Raw genomic sequence first — 13,859 nt, forward strand, 5'->3', positions numbered from 1 at the left:
TTCTTGTGTTGTATATGAAGAAATCACCGGCCTCAAAAAGCGTAATAAACTAACGCGGTGTCCATTTTAGAGTACACAGAAAATAAAAAATTACTACTACAATAATTAATATCTTCAATAAAAAAAAAAGAATGAAAAAGTTCTTGATTTACATCGGAATCCCATTCCTACAGAAGGACATTACTGTCACGATGACTGTTGTTTCCTCAAAAAAAAAAAAAAGGAGAAGAGATGAGCCGTCACATAGAGTCCCTTTTCTACCCTGAGCAGATATTTACTGTCAGGTTAGTATTAAGCCTTTTATTCTCAGGACTCCATACGAGCCACTGTCAGTGTTTCATTTATTAAAGCTGTCGACTTGTTAGTGTTTGATTCTCACGGCGTTCTCTGCAGAAATTGTTGTTCCGTTCCTATTCCTGCCTTCAGTCTTGTTCCTGCAGGAGATAGCAGGCCTGCTGCAGGTGTATTCACACACACAAACACGACTCACTCAGTCAGTCAGTCAGTCAGTCAGTCAGCAAGCATGTGTCCAGAGGGAACGGTGGATTATCAAGCATCAGCTCGGCTCCTTCTCTCCTCACTTTAAAAGCCAACGATCAGTTAATAACACAGACGCAGCTCCCTGGGCCACATCTGCCGGACTCTTTCAATTAGTGCTGCTCTTCTGCTTATTGACCTGGACTGCAGGAAGGACTCTCCTCCGTAAAAACATGTGTTTATGTCACACACTGGGACATTCTTCTGGGCTGTATTCAATTCGAAGTACGAATTTGTTTGTGGTTAGCCGAATGCTAACGGACTAGCAATTTTGTTTGATGATCGTTTTAATTTTTTTTTTTTTTGTTGTAGTTTTTAATTTTAAATTTTAATTGAGTTTACTTTATGCCATTATGCTAAACAGGATACGACAACATTAGCGTTGCTAATGATGTATTCATGCACTCCGCTCGCTAACTAGTTCCTGTGAGTTTTGTCATGTTGGAATGACGAAACAAGACATTCCTAATAAATTTATGGGAGATAAATTGGAAGATGGCGACTTAACCACGAAACGTTGTAGGTCGAGGATGCTGTAAACCGAGGACTCCTTGTACTGTAGCTACTTTTGAGCAAATGCTAACAGCTGTAGCATGGCTTCCATTTTGTATAAAATCATCAGGTGAAAAAAAAATTAGTAATTTAAGTACATTCATTCAGTGACGGGATATATTTTACCTTCAGGTTTTTTAGGGTCCATTCAAAATCCCAATATGCAGAATTTCAAAATAAAATAAAGATATTTTATTTGCTAACAGCTGTAGCATGGCTTCCATTTTGTATAAAATCATCAGGTGAAAAAAAAATTAGTAATTTAAGTACATTCATTCAGTGACGGGATATATTTTACCTTCAGGTTTTTTAGGGTCCATTCAAAATCCCAATATGCAGAATTTCAAAATAAAATAAAGATATTTTATTTGCTAACAGCTGTAGCATGGCTTCCATTTTGTATAAAATCATCAGGTGAAAAAAAAATTAGTAATTTAAGTACATTCATTCAGTGACGGGATATATTTTACCTTCAGGTTTTTTAGGGTCCATTCAAAATCCCAATATGCAGAATTTCAAAATAAAATAAAGATATTTTATTTGCTAACAGCTGTAGCATGGCTTCCATTTTGTATAAAATCATCAGGTGAAAAAAAAATTAGTAATTTAAGTACATTCATTCAGTGACGGGATATATTTTACCTTCAGGTTTTTTAGGGTCCATTCAAAATCCCAATATGCAGAATTTCAAAATAAAATAAAGATATTTTATTTGCTAACAGCTGTAGCATGGCTTCCATTTTGTATAAAATCATCAGGTGAAAAAAAAATTAGTAATTTAAGTACATTCATTCAGTGACGGGATATATTTTACCTTCAGGTTTTTTAGGGTCCATTCAAAATCCCAATATGCAGAATTTCAAAATAAAATAAAGATATTTTATTTGCTAACAGCTGTAGCATGGCTTCCATTTTGTATAAAATCATCAGGTGAAAAAAAAATTAGTAATTTAAGTACATTCATTCAGTGACGGGATATATTTTACCTTCAGGTTTTTTAGGGTCCATTCAAAATCCCAATATGCAGAATTTCGGAAGAGGGAAGAAGCTCTGACAGTGACAATGAGATTCTGTGACATAACAGCAGCAGGTCCTGTGACAGGTCGTATTTTTAGTACGTATAGGTGTCTGTAAGAAACGTTGTGTACGTGCAGTAGAACTGCAGGACTTCTTAAATCATTACAGTTAGACTTTTTTTTCTGCAGAAGTTTTTTCAAAACATAAAATTTTTAGGGAAATTAAAAAAAAACTGCAAATGTTTCTGGATAAAATATCAGCCAAGTGTGGCGCTTTGGCCCAGAGGCAGTGTCTCTGTCATTGGTGTGGAACCCCAGGGTTCACCTCCTGGGTAAGATTGAAATCCTGGTAAGGCATGTTAGAAATGTAGGATTATCGTACCAGAAGAATAAAATGATCGTATTTAACGGAAATTATAATTTATTCTATTACCTGGCGATGCTTACTTTTGTTTTTTCCCGCCTTCTACACCTTTTCCTTTTCCTGCTCCCCCAGGGTCGCCCATTTTCCATTTGCTCATTTTGTTTTCCTTATTTTTCCTTATTTTTTCTCTCTTTCATCCCTCACTGGGTGGGCGTAGCGAACCACTCAGCCAATCATGATTGTTAGTTTGAGGCAAGACCACTGATGTCACTCAACCACGTTTTCACGAAATGGTCAAATTATCGTATATATTTAGTTTTTTGGAAGTATTGATCGTACATCGTACAGAAGGCCAAGTTATTGTACGAATACAATAATTATCGTAAACCTGACAACATCGTTACGAACGAGGTCCGGCGCTTACGTCTTTATTGGTGCCAATGAAATTAAAAATTGAAACTTGCCTGCAATTTATTAATCACAAGTGTGTTAGTTACATAATCTAAAAATAAGCAGAAGTAGGATAGAAGAAAGACATGTAGAGAGTGATAGAAAAATAAAAGAAAGAAAATTAAAAAAATAAAGTAAATAATTTTAAAAAATAGCTAAATATCGCATATCATTTTTTTAATCAGCATAAAAGGCCGCAATACTTAGTATAAATTCTTTTTAACTTATTATCTCATTTCTATGTATTTCTTATACAAAATCCAGCATGTGAGAGCAAAGTGGAGCCAAATTCATTCATTCATTTGTGAGTACAGACTTGGCCAAATAAAACATTCTGAACGCCCGACTTTGAAATTGGAGAAAAAAAAGAAAAGAAAAAATAATAGCAGCACAAACTAAAGAAATACATGTCACAATTTGCATAACGGTGAAGGTGGGCACAAAGAAAACCCAACAGAATTCCATAATATTGGCACGACAAAAAAAAAGCTGTATCCTTGTTAAAAAAAGTTTAATTTCCTGCCTTTATCTTCCGCTGCAGTGATGTCTTTGGAGGTGACAGGAAGTGCAGACTAATGTCAACCATTCGATGAATATGTCATGTTATGCTGGCTGACATCGCATCAACCCACTCAATAACTAATTATAATGTCTTTATCCTCCCTCCTTCTCCTCGCCTCCCCCTCTCCCCCCCCTCTGTCTCCTCTCACAAAGGAGAGTCAAAGGACAGGATGTCGGTTCATTAAGAAGCCTGACTAATGGTCACTCCAGAAGACAGTCCTCTTCTTCTATTGCCTCACGTTGACGCGTGAAATCGCTGTGACTGTGGATTCATTTAGAAATTCAAACAGAATCGGAGTGTTTTATTTTAACACCGGGACTGTCTCTTGGCATTTTGTAAACAGTACACGTGTACGGCACAGTGTAGAGGAGTGTTGAGCTTGATTGACAACTCTCCTCCCACGTGAGACCAAATACTGGTCAAAAGTTTAAACTGCTGAAATCTTTTGGCTCCAACACAAAAACACAGAGGTAAAAATATCATATAAGTTGCTAAATTGTAATTTCCCTCTAAGCAATATAGCTAGCAAGATTTTTAGCTATCAGAATGATGGCGTATAAATGGCAGTATTATAAGCTAGGATGGGTTTACAGTTAAATATGTTGTGGAAGAAAAACAACAATAAAAGTGAATCGGGAGATTTCGTTATGTAAGTGTAACCCCAGCACACCACCATCAAAACTCACAAAATATGTATATGTTATAGAATACAATAGTATTCTAGTTTAAATTTACTAAAAATGTACTCCTGTTTAGTTGAAGTCAACGCTGATATACTGGCAGGAATTGAAGAAAGACATTCATAAAGATCTTCTTCAACAAGCTCTAATTATTATTATTTTTTTTTTAGTTTTCATAGCCATCTGCTGCCACCTAGCAGAAGAGTATTTAATTGTTCTGCCATTCATGGTTTGACGAGCAACGAAAAATGATATGCAATAAATTAATAAACAGTTTTCAGCTCAATTAAGTGAAATAAGATCATTTTGCACGGCACAAGTCCATGACTTTACAAGCCTCACGCAGTTTGGTTTTATGGAATAGACATACAGTATATGGATAGACTATTGGACTTCTTGTCGTGTAAGACAATATTCCGTGGTCAGATGTTCTCTGTTTCAGCTTTTTTTTTTTCAGAAAACGGAATGTGAAAAACCCACGTGCTAGCAAAGTCTAGCATCTGTTACTGCACGGAAATGGAACACTAGTCATGACACGAAGGAGCTGCTGATTTGTAACAGCACCAAATGTTGAAACGCAGGCGAACGAGAACCTTTACGTTCCATAAAAACAGCTCCGGCTACAAAAGCCCCTGTTACTCTGTGAAGGAAATGCAGCTTACGTTCCCTTTTTTTTGTTGTTGTTGTTGTTGTACAGCTGCCAGATGAGAAAACGCGCTTATAGGTTACTCTCAAAGTCACCGATGTACAGCATATTTAAATTTAGGCAATGTTGCCTTAATTAGATACTTAACGTAGAGGACAAACTATAAATGTCCACAGAGAGTTGGGGTTGATTCTGAACAGATGGTGTTGTTATGGATGTCAGGCTGTCAATGGTACATTGTATAATATGCACTGTAGCTCATTATGTCACCAAAACAACCGCGAACGCAATCACCGACGTACCACCGTTTTCCCGCCGTACAGTACGCCTGTGCATGTACAGGGATTAAAACCATCAAAGATCAGGTTGGAACGCGATTACTGACTCTCCCAGAGCCGTGGATGAGGAGAAACCCTATCACTGCTCTAATCCTGTGGGAAACTTCAAAGAGAGAGAGAGAAGGAGAGGAGACAAGGGAACAGGTAGAAGGTCATCTGGACCTATATTAGATTTTTTTTTTTTTCCTCACCGGTCAGTCCCCCCCTAGCTCCCCTCTGGATCTCCCTGTCACTGGTACAGAGAAAGTCCAGCAAATTACGGTGCAGGGTATAAATAGGCTGACAGTGTGGCAGGGCCAGGTGGTGTAATCTGCAGGTTCAGTGTCCTCCTCACCGCCTGGATCAGCACTGTGTCACTGAAGTGGATGTTTTCTTCACATTCACGGTGACCTCTGATTCCCCACAGAGGGGAAACCATCCCCGGGCATATTGTTCTGAGACTGGAATCTGATGACTCCTCAAATTACCTGAAAGTCACTGCAGCTGACTTTGACCAAAAATTGCATTATTGGAATTATGTGGCTTTAATATATATATGTATATATATATATATATATATATATAATTACATATAATTCCAAAACTAATAAGTTTTTGCTTAAAAAAAAACAGAAAAAGAAGTTTTTTTTGCTGTTTTCAAAGTGTTTGGGACTCCAGGGGGCACTAGTCAGACATCAGAAAATTGGAGGGAAAACAAGAAAAAAAGGCAAAAAAAAAAAAAAAAATTAATTATCATCTGTCCTGAACTATACATCATGTTTCCAACGGTACCCAAATGCACCTTGCGTGAGTGTCCTAATCTGTGTAGACCTGGCGGTTTGTGTCTGTTGTCAAGACTCTCTGCTCCTTCGAGCTAGGGTGTAGCTAGCTAGCGCAAAAAAAAAAAAAAAATCACTGAAAAGTGAATAAAAGTAAGGAAATACATTCTAAAGGTTTTTTATGCTTTTTCTTTTTACATATTTCGTAGCATTGTCTGTGAGATTGCTAAGGGGATCCCGGGCAGAAGCTAGTGCTGTTTAGGGGGGCCTTGGCAAGAAAACACCAGCCTGAGTGACATGTGAAGACCAAAACATAAAAAAATACAGATAACAACACTCAACTAAAACATCCACAGCTGTTAAGGTCTCTATGGTAGCTTCATCTTTTCTACCTGAAAACATGTTGGTGAGGCTCTCGCTCTCCTACACTCAGATTCTAGAGGTTAATTAGGATTCTCCTTCAGTCTGCTCTGGTATGAGCACCAGAGGTGCCTGCTGTCAGTAGAACAGAAAACTTTTTTTCTGTCATGACGGAAAACAAATGAGCTCCTTCAACTAACCCTCCGTACGACCTCTCTGACCTTAGTATTTGTAATAAAAATCGCAAACAAACAAACACACAAAAATCAAGATCATCAGAGCAAATTCAAGTCCAAGAAGCCTTAACTAATACGTTTGCTGTTTTCATTAGATAGTTTGATCTTATCTTTGTAGAGTTCTTAGTGTCCTGTCCATATGAAATAAGATGAATTCCAAACACTACACAGGTCAAAGGTCACAGTCCACAGAGGCCGAGGTCATGAACAAAACATGCATGCAGAAAACACTATCAAAAGCTTCGTAATGACTAAATTAAACGAGTGAAGTGACATCCTTGGGCAATAAGTTAATTTTTCGTAACATTTGTAACGATATTTTGAGTGCACTACGGGTTAAAAGCAAAATGCAAAAGTCTTTGAAACAGTCAAGCTGCATTGGAAACTCAGGACATACACAGAAACACAGTCTGATGTGGTCCAATTGTTCTCGTCTTTTGTCCTTAAACTAAAAGCGGTCAGTTGGTTAGACTCCATTTACCTTGTCTTTAAATCAAATTTATTTTAAACTCTCTGCAAGACAGCCTTCCCAAACCAAAGAAGAAGAAAAAAAAACGAACCCAAGCCTTTTCTCTTTTTTCTCTTTTCTTTTTTTTTTTTTTTTTGCTGATTACTGTTTTTCTCCTAAAAGAGAAGCGGGACTTTCTTTCACATTCAGATTCCTGTCAGATTTAATTGACAACGAGCCGCAGAAAAGAAATGATAAATGAGTTAAAATAGGCAGGATGACATGTGGAGATTTCTTTCCCTTCAAAACCACTTTTGAAGTTCTCCTCCAGTAACCTCTCAATCAATTAAAAAATAAAATAAAATACAAAAAAAAAACGGCTGGGAGTGAAAGAGAAGTTTTATGAGTGAAAGCAGGAAGAATTTTGATTTCTGCCAAAAGAAGAAGACAGAACGTCCTGATCGCTGCTGCACAGAACAGCTCAGTCTGCTTTGAACTGGAGTTTTTGTTCTGCTATTTTTTACAGCTGATGAGCGGTTCCCAACTTTATTTGTGCTAATGATGGTATTTGGAGATGCATTCAGCTGTATACAAACATATGAAATTTCATATATATTGTATTCTATTTTTTTTTAATTTTTTTTTTGGATTCCTGTGGATCTTAGCACATTATCAGCCAGTTCTGAAATCCCATGTTAGGTTGGGTCAAGGACTGTCACCTAAGACAGTGATTCTTCTTCTAGAACATTCCAGATGAAGCATTACAATGCAAACACAGGTAGCTAGTAAAGGTGCAGTGAATGTGTTTGGTTCTTTATTATAGTCCCAAACACAGTTCTTAGATCCTAAGCTGTTTCTTCATATGGTTATATCCGATACCCTGATTGGTGAAACTTTGGAGAGCCCTGACGTAAACAAACTGCTGAGACCGTTTCAGGTCAGACAATAGCATTGACTCCTGGCTGTTGGTAATATGTCTTGGTTGCGCATCATCAATCCCCCAGGTCCCTAATCCCAGCCCTCCACCTGCCATCTGTCTACCTGTTTACCTGCCTGTTTCTATTCCACCTACTCCTCCTTTATCTCCCACTGTTATGGAGGCCAACTTGTCACCGGCAGATGCGCTGATGTCTAATGGTGGTGGAAGCATTTCCTAAGACACCTGGCAGCAGAAAAAAGAAAACGCTGCAGAGTTTATCAGGGGGAGCAGGACTCTCTATCACCATGCCAATAGAGAGAGGCAGCAGCAGCAGCAGCAGCAGGAGGCGGAGGAGGACAATGATCCACAGATCATCACTGTTTGTACGTTTCTGCACATATATGAAGTGATAGTGAAAAACAATCATGTCATATTTCCCTGTGCGACGGCACAAATCCCACAGATGACATGTAAATATTGATGATCACTCCTCTGCCTGACAGTGTTTGTTATTCAGGCATCATCCCTGTACATCGTCCCGTGTACAGATGATTACAGCCGTATGTCACGCTGACACCGCAACCTTATGCAAAGACTAAATGATATTTCCCTCCAACCGTACAGAGAAAGGTCAATTCCATACACCGGCCTCAAGACAACAAACACAAACAGAGAAAAACACGTCTCCATTCAGCACAGATCAGAGTAGAGACGGTGCATACATATGTATGGACACATTACCGGCAGGAAAATACTTTTCTTTTTCCTGGAAACATATGTGGTAGCAGTGAAGTATGTGCACATAGATAAATCTGTTTGCACAGTTGAATAAATGAATGCTGGTCTCTTGGATCTGTGACCTGTGATCCACATCAGAGTTTACCCACAGACAATGAAAGAGGATGTGTTTCTGCTCTAATTAGTAACGATAGTTAATAGTAAAGATAGAAGAAGCTGTTGTATTTGTCATGGTTCATATACACACACAGAAAAAAATAAGTGTCCTTCGCACTTAACTTATCTGTGAGGCAGGATCAGTGGACTGTGTCTCAGTATGGCAGCTTGATGCTAAGCTTTGGCTCGCCGTCTCCACTGCTTTGGTCTAAACAGGAACCCCCTGCAGCAGGACATAAGGCAAATCACGACTCCTTGGCTTTTTACACAGAAAAAAACTCTTTTTATATTTAGGCCACTTGAAAAACCTATTTTCAAAAGCATTTGAAGACCCATCCAATCAGAGAGAACCTCCTGTCCAAGCACTTCCCTGTCCTGCCTTCACACTCACGCTCTAGTTATGAAGCCTGGCTTTCCTAACTTGTGTTCTTTTTTCATATATATGTTTGGGGGGCCTTATACATATATATATGTATATATGTATATATGTATATATATGTATATATGTATATATATGTATATATGTATTTTATATATGTATATATGTATTTTATATATGTATATATGTATTTTATATATGTATATACATATATATATATACATATATGTGTATATATATATATAATAAGACAGTGCTCCCTCTCTATATCGCAGTTCTCCCTCAGTATATTGCAGTTTTTTTGTTTTTATCCAATTTTCGCTCTATCGCGCTATCATAAAAAAAGTATACATACCAACGTTTATGCATATGACATGAAATAAGACAAAACAGCAAATTATTGAGGGTCCTAAAAAAATATTTTAAAAAATAATCGAACTCTTATGTGCAACATGATGCCTCTGTGTCTGACGTGTGCTTTTTTCCTGCCGTCAGTAATATGAACAGACGGCAATGCTGTTTCAAGTGAGTCGTCATCTTCGAAGTTTCACCAGTGGGACAGTCGATTTTCAACTTAATGATGGGATGTTTATTCCCGCCTGTTCAATTGCCTTCCTCCCTAAACCTGGAAAAACTGCAGCGTTCTCAAACAGGAGACACCTTACAACTGCTCTTCTATACAGTATATGAGGCTTGTAGCTAGCTCGTATATATATATATATATTTATATATGTATGTTATTGTATATCATATATATTTATATATCTTTCCCAATTGTGACAAAACTGAATTTTTTCTTCTTTTTCTTTTTTTACACATTAGCAAATTTCAAAAACTACAAGACAGAAATGAAACACTGGCGTTTCCTCCACTGCATGTCTTCCTTTGGTACATGAGTAGCAACCGTGTTCAAACAGTCAGCGTTAAGGCAACCGTGTTCAACACACAGCACTTCCAACCTGACAGAAAGCTGCATGTTTTGTGGTTGGTCTCATCTGTGATGCTGTGGGGTCCCTGGTGGTGTTTGCAAAGCCTTATGGGAAATAAGTGCATCCAGTGCGTCCTGTAGAAGAAAATCCAGCGGTGTGTTTGGTCAAGCGTGTGCCAGGAGCTGAAATCACAAAGGAGCAGGAGAATTCCTCTGGGCCTCGGCAGCCTGTCACCATGGATGTAGAGACAGGCTTTATCTTATGAGGCTTAAATATGAGCATGAATAATGCAGAGGCAGGTGGATCACAGGAGCCATGCATTTCTTTCTGGCTCTTTCATATTCAGTGAGTGGCTTGATGCCACTCTATCATCTACACTGATTTACTGCAATCAAAGCAAGGTGGTGCAGAACACCGCAATCAGAGAATCAACAAAATGGAATGAGTCTGTGGATTTTAAAACGTGATGGATGATGCCATTATGAATAAAATAAAAAGGTGTTTTTTTGAGAAACAAAACACTCTCCTGAGTAAAGTTTATCTAAGGAAGTGCTTTTTTTTTGACATGGTCAAAATAGGCATATTATTCAAAAAAGACATTTTTGGAAAATGTCTTGGATTTTTGTAGAGCACACAATGTCCTTGTCTCTTTCCACGTAACATGTCATTTCAAAATAGTTTGTCTTTTGTGTCCCAGATGAGAAAAGTGCTAATGATAATTTCAAATGTGCCAATTTTAACAGCTGAAACATGCCACGGCACGTCTCCTGGTCGTTGGGAACAGATTTGACAAGTTTTATCATATGATATCTTTGGTTTTTCAAATTTGATCAACTCAACCTGTTTGACCTTAGACGAGAGCTAGACGAGGCAAAGAAGCAGGAGGTGACCAGGTACGAAAGACAAAATTTGAATTGTCTGATAGAAATAAAATTGGTAAGACATGATTTGGTGGAGAGGAAAACAACTGAAATAAAGTTTGGTTAGGCAATAGCTAAATGTTAGACTAGGGAAACTAAAGTTAACTAAAAATGACTGTATCTGCTGTACAGCGGAGTTGGGCCACATTGAGAATAAATAAATAAATAAATAAAATTGCGAGGGTCAGCTCGAAATGTTACGTTTACGTTCAGTTTTTAAAAAAAATTAGAAAAAATTTCAGAGGAAAAAAAATGTAATTTTATAAGAAACAAGCTGTAACACACACATGGAAATAAACTTAAAATATTACTAGTTTAAAATCCAAAGTTTAGATGTGTAAGTGTTAACCATACGTCCGTCAGTTTTCTCAAAACTTTTCAACTTTTTCGACTTCTAGATGTGGCCCAAATAGGTTTCCCAAAGCTACCTAAAATATCTTAATGACACGAAACCAAAGAAGCTAAAAATGTAACCATTCTATACAAACTATACCTGTATGTGACGAATAGTGCTAAAAGTTAGCTTAGCAACATCATACAGTTTAGTGGCTGAAGGTTAGCTCAGTTAGTCTCATGAGTCTGTGTTCAAATTGATATATAAAAGTTTGCCTTTGCTGCAATTTAAAAAAGTCTTTCCTGTTTTTTTTTTCTGCCTTGTATTCGTTGCGTCTGTCAGCAGAGAACATACATCAGGGTTTGTCTACTCAGGAATGAACTGAGTTATAGACATGTGAGACAATAGCAGACAGGAAGTACCCGAGCAGTGGCAGGCAGCAGGACCTCGGCAGCAGTAAAAACCATTTCGCTCCAGCAGAGCACTTAATAGCTTTGGCCAATGCACACTTTGGAAATCCATCAGCCGGGGCAGACTGCGCCGGGAAGGAACGCCAGAGATGAGCGGCTCCGATCCCACTCAGGAAGCAGTGGCCTCAGGACCTTTCACTCTGATCATGATTTCTCTGATTATACTGTGAAATTGAGACTGCAGCGTGGAGTCTGAGTCAGACTGGGAATATTTTATATACTGCCTGAAATCAGACATCGATAACTGGTGAATTCTGGAACATCATGCAGATGTTCATGGGCTCCTGCTGCGCGGAAGCTCACGTGACAAGTGTGGTAAATCTACCATCTCTGATTTAACAGCTGGGGGTTTAGTCAACTGGAAAGTTTTAGTTGTCGGTGTAAATGAGAGTGAATGATTGTTTTAAAGAGTATTTTGTAAAGTAAAAAGTGCATCTCTGTGTTTTGTCTGGATATGCGTATTTTAGACTAAAGGAACCCAAAGTATTTGACCATCTCGACCAACACAAAACTCATGCTTTCACAATGAGTGAGGTAACTCCATTAAGTTATGTAACCCAGTAAAAAAACATTAAGGGATAGCATTAAAGCATTAAAAAATGTTTAAAATGCGTTTAAAAATATATGTTTATTGTTTTATTTAAAAGATATGTATCTGTAAAAAGTGTCTGAACCAGTATTTTGGGGGTTCATAAGCAAATGCCGGAACGTCACTTCTCAGGTGTTGGTACGACTATAACAAGGGGGAGATAGCTGCAGGAGGAGCAGCATGTAGTACAGTAACGAAAACAGACTGTTGAGTAGATATTTTTTGACCAGGTTCGTAAAGACGTTTAACCCGGACTCTCTCGAGGACTTATTTGTGACTTTTATTCGTAGTTTTGAGTGAACTACTCGCTCCGAGATACGAAGAAGAAGACGACGTTGAGCTAGCAGCTAATTCAATAGCGAGTAGCTCGCTAACTTTAGCTACCGGTACGACAGAGACTGTGGGACAACGAGTGAGCCCCGCGACATCGGCAGTGACGGGTCTTCATTTTCCTCCGGGCGAATATTCTTCTAAATTCACCTCTTCTGTTGTCCCAAGAGCTAGGTACAGTTACACACACACACATACACACACATAGAGCCTCAGGCAATAGCTCTGTCAACAAAGTGGAAAACAGGTGTAGACATGTTTTAAAGTGACGCAGTAGCTCAGAGTTCATTCAGTAAGTGAAAAAGTCACATGACATGGTCATTGAGATTCAGTTATTCAATCAAAACTAGAAGGGCGCACCAATTACCTACTGATTACGTCATTAATCAGTCATGAAAAAGCAAAGGTTTCATTCTTTTAAAAAAGACTCCTTGATTAAAACAATTTAAAACCATGCATTTCACTTAATGTCAAGTACAGGCGATATAAATATTGGGTTCAGCTGTGCAGCAGTTTTTTGTCCACTTCTCCCGTATCCTGTTGGCAGGAATGAGAATTAGTCATTCTTCAGCTTGTTAACCACTCATTTACTCGCAGGGCGTCTTGCAGTATTTCAGATTGATTGTGAGGTTACTGGAGGGGAACTTCAAAAGTATGTGTTGACAAAAATCCCCGCATGTCATCCCGCGTATTCTCACTCACGATTTTCTTTTCTGGCTTCCTCTGCAATTAAATATGACAGAGTGGGGGGGAAAAAGTGCTTCTTCCACTTCAGGAGTCAGACAATAATCAGCAAAAGAGAGTTTTGTATTTCTGCATGGACAGAGGCAAATCGGAAGAATTTTTACATCAGGGGTTTCTAAAGACACAGAGTTCAGACAGGTTTCATCTCGTTTTATCTTCAGTGGATTTGACGTCAGAGTAAAAAACAAAACTGGGGGAAAAAAAAGCCTCAAATTAGAGTCGAGGAAAAAAACATTGAAAAAAAAAAGTTAGAAATACAAATTAGAGTCGAGGAAAAAAACATTGCTCTTTATGGAACAGTTAGAAATGCATTCTGCTTGGATAGTTAGGCTTAAAATTTCTATTAGAAAAAGATTCTGCATGTGTGTTTTTGCATGTAAGGCAAATGTGTAAATAAGGGATTA

The sequence above is a fragment of the Cynoglossus semilaevis genome, chromosome 15 (genome assembly GCF_000523025.1).
Source record: "Cynoglossus semilaevis isolate Cse_v1.0 chromosome 15, Cse_v1.0, whole genome shotgun sequence".
NCBI classification, from domain to species: domain Eukaryota; kingdom Metazoa; phylum Chordata; class Actinopteri; order Pleuronectiformes; family Cynoglossidae; genus Cynoglossus; species Cynoglossus semilaevis.